This window comes from Cucumis melo, chromosome 4 (assembly GCF_025177605.1).
Source record: "Cucumis melo cultivar AY chromosome 4, USDA_Cmelo_AY_1.0, whole genome shotgun sequence".
NCBI lineage: Eukaryota > Viridiplantae > Streptophyta > Magnoliopsida > Cucurbitales > Cucurbitaceae > Cucumis > Cucumis melo.
This window is the reverse complement of record NC_066860.1, coordinates 22,211,160-22,220,000: the sequence shown is the minus strand read 5'-3', so window position 1 is coordinate 22,220,000 and position 8,841 is coordinate 22,211,160. Positions and strand designations below refer to the sequence as shown.

The 8,841-nt window shown below is 33.8% G+C and overlaps 1 long non-coding RNA gene across 2 annotated transcripts; it reads left to right on the top strand.

The window, feature by feature from the left end:
• Positions 1-4,893: 4,893 nt before the first annotated feature.
• LOC103502749 (uncharacterized) lies at positions 4,894-8,354 on the top strand. 2 transcript variants are annotated; one of them, XR_007819990.1, is made up of 4 exons: positions 4,894-6,036; positions 6,815-6,934; positions 7,444-7,494; positions 8,136-8,354. It is a non-coding gene; the product is annotated as an uncharacterized LOC103502749 (long non-coding RNA). The 2 variants fall into 2 exon arrangements; XR_540634.3 differs by lacking the exon at positions 7,444-7,494.
• Positions 8,355-8,841: the final 487 nt, after the last annotated feature.

The window sequence follows — 8,841 nt, the reverse complement described above, 5'->3', positions numbered from 1 at the left end:
ATTCGAAGAAATCAAGTTACTTCAACATATTTGTTATTAGTTGAATCCATATTATCTAGTAGGGGAACCTAATGGACCTCTAGATCATGGGCTCCAATGATTCGAGATTAACTGGCTAAACTTTTTTAGACCAAGCTTAATCAACATTCGTTAACTAAAGAGTCATTCCACTAAAGACTCTTAGTTGCCCTCCCCTCACTATAGATATATTTCTGTCCACCTGATATAACCATGATGAGTAAGTTGATCCTTCACAGGTTGTTCGTAATCTCGGTTGGGTCAAAATACCGTTTTACCCCCGAGATTACATCTTGTTCCTTAAGACCCACTGATCCACTATTGAATAATTGGTTTAAGGTCCAACTTTTAAACTAGAATCCTTCTAGTGCCAATGAGAAGGTGGGGCCCCTTGTTCAAGACTTGGATTCAGTCCTTAAGGGAACAACCTATCTACTATCCCAGAAGTGGATAGGAGTGAATCCATTTTGCACCCAATGTTCCTAGCTATCCACTCGGTCTTACCCCTAAGGATAGATATCGAATGAACAGAAGTTCATAGTTAGCTCAGGATTAAGATTAAGTTACCTAGGTCATCATCAATGAAATAGTCAGTTTATAGTTTACGGTGTTATAACTAAAAGTGACTATTTCGTGGTTCCAGTCTTATGTAAACCATTTACATAGGATGCCCCCACTCCCATGTCTGTACACGAAAGATTCAGGATTACATCGTTCGTACTAATTACGGAGCGGGCCGCATCCATAGTATTTTTCCATAATAAGGCGTCCAACCTTATTCATACACTATTGACTATTTGAGTTATTAACTTGAACTTAATCCATGTTTATGTCTCTATATAAAGTTCAAGTGTATCTGACAATCTCATTAAAATAGCCTCGGGACCTAAATTTATTGGTTTTAAGATTATAGCATTCAATAATAAAATTTATTGAATCAGATAACAAAGTACAAGTTTTAGGACATAAATTCCAACAGGTCTTAACTTATATAAGTTGTTTTCAAGTATAGCATAACAAATGTAAATACCTTTTCTTAAAATGAACGCTTCATTAATTTCAAAAGATATTATATACATATGTTCTGACAAACAACAGATAGATATCAAATTTCTCTTCATTTGAGGTGCATACAAGACATTCTTGAGTAAGATATATCTATCACTAAAAGACAACTTCGAATCTCCCACTGCTTTAGCTGAGACCATTTCTCCAGTTCCAACTTTGAGACTGATCTCGCCCTCAGAAAGCCTTTTCCAAGAACTCGTTTCCTAAAATGGGAAACACATATGTTTAGTGGCTCCTGAATCTAATATCTAGGTGGAATTTTCATTTTCCACTAAACATGTTTTAAGAGAAATAAATCATATTTACCTTGTGCTTCTTTCTCTGCCTTTTTCTGAGCAAGGTATTTTGGGCAGTTTCTTAGTCACTGCCCATTTTCACCACAATGGTAACATTTACCTTTTTCTGCAGTCTTCTTACCCTTGTTCTACTTGGGAGTCTTCCCGTTTCCCTTCTTCTCAATCTTTCTATTAGATTTTGAGGGTCCAGCTTTAAATTTAGAGGACGATCCTCTTTTAAATTTTCTTTTTGTAGTAGCAATATTTACTTCTACTTCTTTTCCTTTATCTTTGGTAAGATTTTGGAAATGTTGGAGTTCATTCAGAAGGGTTGTCAGGTTAAACTCTATCTTATTCAGGGATGCATATCCATCAATCATATGCTTTTATCCATCGATCATATGCTTCTCGACTAGCTCGGTTTGCATTTGAGGCAGGGGTTTGAGGACATTCCTCAGTTAAGACAAATCTTAAATCATCAACTACTAGTATTGTGTTAAAATTTGATTTCCATGCTATATAGCTATCGCCGTTAAGTTTTTTGGAAGCTAATAATTGAACTATCGAGCTATTCAAGCTGAAAAACAAACACGCTTTGTTCAAAAACTATAATGAAAATAAACCAATCGTTTTATCAAAACTTTTAATAACATACCCTTTTATTATGTTTTGCAACGATAATTCAAAGGTTCATAATAACCTCTGCTGAGGGGTAGCCGATTACTTGTCCTTTGAATGAGACAATCTTGACCAAATGCTAACTTACAAATATCTTATATTTACATAGCATTTAGTTACTGTTTACTTCGGTCAAGAATATACTAACTATTTTAGTAATTCTTGTAAGTATGACCCTCCATTTTCGATCCTCAGAGATGAGAATCATTACGCTCCCGAAAGTTGAAAGACAATATAAAAACTTATCTAAGAGACCCAATCCAAAATATGGAGTTCGCGGTGTTTCGAATCCTATAATATAGCCCTCCGAATGGAACGTCGCTCCAGGACAGACAAGCATACGCATTATAGGAATCTCACGGTGCGGCTCAATAGAAGAGATTGTGGGATGTATTGTCATATATCTCTCACCCACTTACTATGAACTACTTCCCCCATTCACCTTGTTCATAGCTCATGCAAACATTCTCCAAATGGAGTCCGCTCCTATGCACAACCCAAAGCCTACATGAACCTTACGGTGTGAACTCTTGGGGCCACTAAAGCTAAAAGTACGAGACATTTCTCCAGCAGAAGTGTTCTAAAAAAGATTTTGGGTAAATTATTCCGGATTTAATTTAGGCTAACTTAAACAAATCCTAAATCTAGGTAAAACATCCAAGCATAACATTTATACTGGATTTAACCTACGATGTCTAGGTTATAAACCAATTATATTACCTTAAAGCTCTCATACATGCTCATAAAATTAGGTTAACTAGGCTCAAGAACCGATTACGATCTCCAGGTAGAAGGTGTTCCGTAAACCTTCAACTTAAAAACCTCCACTCCTTAGTCATCTTATCTGACTTATTGACAAGATCGAATCAGGTGAGCCTCTTGTAACCTAGTTTTACAAGATATCGACCTAAATCTAATTTTGGAAGATATGGTTTTAACCTAAGTGAGCATGCATCTTATCTTTATTATAGATTTTAAAGTCTAATTCATTTTATAACAATTATAAAACTCTTAGACTAACCTATAATCATTCATCTAGAAGAACAACAAATTAATATGGCTTTTTGATTTATTTAACCTTTTAAATAAATTAATTATTGATTAATTTTATTAAATCATATTTTAAAAAATTAAAATTCAATTAATCTTTCAATTAATCATATTAATTTAACAATTAATTAATCACATTAATTAATTTCCATATTAATTTCTTAACATGCATGAACATGTTAACCTATGGTGGGATTTTAAAACTATATGTCATACAATATGCACATATAATTTTTAGGAATAATTAAACATACATCATATGCAAGATTAATTAAAACACCCTAAAATAGACTGGTTTCGACTCTCTAAATTAAGTTAAAACTAAATTATTACAATAATAATTTGATGGAGTACAATAATCGCTTAATAATCTTTGCACGATCGTTGTGCAGGCAGATGACATTCACGGGCATAGGCGATTCGCATACCATATGCGATCACCGAGCAAACTATACGCGATCGCTTAGCAAACTATATGCGATCGCTGATCAAATCATATGCGATCACTGAGCATGTACACGATCTTTGAATAGCAGGGTTTTAGGTGAGCGATTGTTTACAAAGGTGAACGATCGTTTATAGGTGCCAGCGACACGCGTACCATACGCAATCGCTTAGCATGTAAACGATCTTTTAAGCGCTTAGCGTTACGCATACCTTACGCGATCGCTTAGCGAATGAGTGATCATTTAAGAGGTAAACGATCGTTTAGCGATAGAACTACACGTACATTACACGATCGCCTAGCGGGTATACGATCGTTTCTTATGCAAACGATACGCGTACTTTACGGGATCGTTTAGCATATAAATGATAGAGTCTTCTTAAAACGACATGCGTACCATACGCGATCGTTTAGCTGGTAAGCGATGGAGTCTACTTCAAACGATACACGTACCATACACGATCGTTTTACTGGTAAGTGCGATGTTCACTGGCCCAAGCGATGCGCATACCATATGCGATCTTTGAGAGAGTGAACGAAAGACTTGATACATCTCCTTCTGAGCTTCTTTAAACAACATCTTCTTCTTCCCGAATGAATGAATTACAACCTATACTCAACTCTAATGACTCCAATAAATTACAGACTCTTTGCAAAATTAAACTAAGCCACCAATAGGGCTAATTACAAAGATTAAAGCAAACAAACAACTTAATTTAGAGCCAAAATCAAAACTAATCTATTTATAGTTCAACCATATCAATTTATCACATAAATTGTAAGAACACTACTAGAAAAACAATCTTTTTTTACGGTTGCATTTTTAATTTCTCGACGGTTTTTGAAAAAAACGTCAAGATAGGGGTGGTTTAAAAGGAAAACCGTCAAGAATTTTAACGAAAAGGCGGAGGGTAGTCAATTTTTAGTTTTCTTGACGCTTTTAAACCGTCAAGAAATATGAAGCTTTTCTTGACGGTTATAAACTGTCAAGGATTATCTACTAAATTCTTCACGTTTTTAAAACGTCAAGAATTTTTATGAATTCGACATTCTTGACGTTTTTCAAACGTCAAATGATATGTAGTTATCCTTGACGTTTTAAAAACGTCAAGTAATATCGATTAAATTCTTGACGTTTTAAAACGTCACTAATTTTTATGAAAAGGCGGAGAGGAGTAATTTTAAAATTTCTTGACACTTTTAAAACGTCAAGTAAGATGATTTTCCTTGACGTTTCAAAAACGTCAAGAATTACTAAATAATTGACAAAAATAATAACCTAATTTCTTTTTTTAAAAAAACCTAATTTCTTTTTACTTTTTAAATAAAAAACTAATTTCAATTAAAAAAAAAACTAAACCCCAAATTTCCTTTCTTCACAACCTAAACCCCACGACAACTCCTCTCGTGCGCTCCATACACCCATCTCTCTCGCAAAGATCGACAACCCAACGCCTGTGCTGAACTGCCGAACTACCCCTCCACCGAAGAATGCAATCGACCCACGACCCCTCTGCCGAAGAATACTGAAGAACTTGTAGAACCACGACTCCTCCGCCGAAGAACTCGAAGAACGTTGTCGACCCTCGACCCCTCCACCGAAGAACGTCGAAGAACACCGTCGACCCACGACCCCTCCGTCAAAGAACCCCTCCTCCGAAGAACGTCGAATTTGCCTAATCTTCACCACTGAATCCGTCGATTCTTCACAATCGACGACCCCTTTTTTGCTCTTTGTTGTGTTTCTTTTCTAACTTAAGTCCCCTTTTCTTATTATTTGACCATATAACGTATCTGACTTGCAATCATACTTCTAGTAGCATATTAGTACTCAAGCTTGACATTATTTCATTAATTGTTACGATTAAAATAAAAGGATCCAAATAATAGGGAGTAGCCTCTATTCATTTCATCAATGAAAAATGATGTTTCGGTTTCAAAAAAATTATTGTCTGGGAATGGACCGTTGGGAAGCATAAGTATATATTTATGTATGTATAGATCTTGTTTAGAAATAGAATTAAGTGCTCTTTTGTTAGCATTAATAAGGCCTTCAAGGTTTTACTGTGTTAAATTTTGGTATTTCCACGATATTATCTGTTAAAGGTCTTGAAATTTTTAATGGAGCGAAATAGCGTCAATGTCATTCATGGTCAGGTGACCATTGGTACTCTTATTCTTCAGGTATATGACTAAATTCCTCTTTCAATAGTTCATCATATTATTAATTAGGAGATCTTGTATTTTGGAGCAGTAGTTTGGTAAGATGCTAAATATATGTTTATATATGTAGGGGGACGTAGTTTGGCTTTTCCAGAAAATTCTGACAGTGCTGGAACTCTGTATGATGCTGTTCCTCGAAGCCTTACAATTTCCAATCATAACTTGACAACAGATACAGATACACTTCTTTTGGAGTTTCCTAATCAACCACTCACGACAAATGTTTATGTTCGAAATAATGCCAAGGCTTCAGTTCCTTTGCTCTGGAGTCGTGTTCAGGTTTGTAATTAACTTGAAACTCAGTTTAGATTGTTCACTCAGCATGAGAAATCTGGATACAGAGAAGTGCTTCATTACAGAATAGCATGAACCATTTCGTATGAGCTATATATGTAGTACAAACCCTATACACATATGCTTGCTTTTCCTATTTGTAGTCTTACGACAAGATAGTGATGAACATATGAATTTCAAAAACTAATTACACACTACTTGATTTAAAATTAACAATTACACAAACACAACCTAGATTATACAAATTTTCTAGCATTTCATCCTACATCATGTCTCACAAATGGCTTTTTCAATGTTTAGTTTTGGCTTTCCGTTATATTGCCTATAGGTGATTAATATTTACTGACTCTCTGTATTTTCCTTGTTTTGATGACAACTTTATATATGATGCTCTTCTGATTTGTCCCTATAGTGATACAATTAACTGTCTAGCTCTTTTGATATTTTGTGCTCCCTATTTTCTTATTTGATGAACCATACTTGTTCACTTTTTTTGGTCTTTGCTATTTCGCCAAATTAGCTAATAGTTTAGGTGAGTTGTATTGAGCTTAGTATTCTAGCCGATGTTGATTTTTGAGTCTTATGTGCTTTGTCCCTTAGAAAATATTTTGTCGATATCATTTGTTTGGATGGCTTGGTAGTTGGTTTAAAAAATGATGCTAGGATCATATTGTGCATGGCAAGCTCTCATTTGATTATGATGGTTATGTTGGAATGAGCTCTATTGACAATCTTAATGTTGGTTTTCAATACTATTAACTAGGTTCAAGGTCAGATTAGCCTTCTATCTGGCCGAGTATTAAATTTTGGGCTGGGGCACTAAGCCTCTTCAGAGTTTGAGCTATTGGCAGAAGAACTTTAAATGAGCAACTCATAAATCAAGGTAACATTTTTTCTGTGGTCTATAGTTATGCTCTTCATGCCTACAGTACATTTATTTTTAAGCCTGTCATGATTTAAAGAACCAATGTTGGTTACGATCACTTTTAGACCTTAAAATTTCATGGAAGTAACATTTAAATCCACAAACTTTAGTCTGTGACGATTTAATCCGGTACTTTCAAATTTGTAACATTTTAGTTCCTGAATTTTAACATGTATCAATTTAGTCCTTTACATTTTTGTAATGATTAGTCCCAGGCGATGATAATGCTATCAAGATTTAATGAATTTTCTTATGCAAGACTAATTAAAGGTTAAGTTTGTTTATTAATTATATTAGTCATTTTGTAATCCTAATTGGCAATTAAGTTTGAGATTTTCATGATAGGACGAAATTGTTAGATATTTAAAAGTATAAGGACTAAATTGATACGTGTTATAGTTCAAGGACTAATTTATTTTTTGTAGCCTTCCATTTTAAAGCATCTCATTCTTTTATTTTTGATATAGGAATCATCTATTATACAGCGTCTGGTTCTGTCTTTATTTTATAGTATTCATGTAAGTATCACTAAATTTAATTTTTGATTAACTATCAATTTATTATTTATCTCATACACACACATATGTTTTTTTGATAAAAGAATACTTATCTCATGTCTTGGTTCGACCAACTTAGTTTTGTCTTTGAAATTTTTAAATTATAAAAATTTTCATTGATGATATGGAAATTATACAAGAGGGGATGAAAGCCATGTCTCACTTCAGGGGTTTAATTTATTGACTTGTCTATGGGCCTGTGACATTGATAGTATAATTAATAGTCTATCATCCACTTGACAACGTGAGAGGCATCTGCGATCAATCTTTCTCGTGGAATGAAATGGGGATGATCACGGGTAATTGTGTTTGGAAGGACACTTTTGAGTATTTGTAAATGAACTTAGGCAACAATTTTGCATATGCAAGAAATTGAATTTGTAGGTTTAGCATTCATCTGTCTTTTTTGGAATGGGAAAACCACAACAAGAATCTCGAATTCGAAACTTGTGTGTTAAATTCATTATGGTTGTTGGAGAATAGAAACTGTGATTTTATTTGTATAGTATGACCAGCTTACTCTTAATAGTTGTTAGTTGATTTATCTGACTGAATAAGTTTTGAACATACTTTGTTGTTGTGATGTTATCAACTTCTTGTAGATTGGCTCTGCTGTTGGTGGTACTTATTTTAGCTCATGAATTAGAGGTAGTAGAGGATGCAGAATGCAAGTTTTTTTGAAGTCAAGTTTCGTTCAAGGTCATTGAGTTGGGTTGATAGAAGTAATGTTTTTGTATATGACAATATCGAACAAATATGTAAAGTTTTCGAAATTTTGATACATATATGGTAAAATGTTAATATATGTTAAAGTTTTGGAATTGTTCTAGTGCATATTTATGTTTGAGTTTTAAAACTATATTTGATGTATATTTGTCGTTTATATGTAGAATTCTTGGACCAATTGGAGCATAATAGAGGAACAATAATATAAATAAACTACAATTTAAAAAATGAAGAAGAATACTCTTGACAGGTACAAAATGTCATAAACAATCATTTTCTTGACGGTTATTAAATGTCATGAAAAATGCACTCTTGACGGTTTTAATATGTCATGAATGTTTGTATTGTTGATGGTTTTTGTCATTCATAGTCACATTCTTGACGGTTCTAAACTGTCATTAAAACTTATAATCTTGACGGTTCTAAACTGTCATGAATAATTGAATACTTAACGGTTATAAACTGTCAACATTAACAATTCTTGATGTTTTTTACAGTTGTCAAGAAAATTGCCTTTCTTGACATTGAATTCAACGATGGTTTTAAAACCGTCAAGAATAATCATTCTTGATAGTTTAAAAC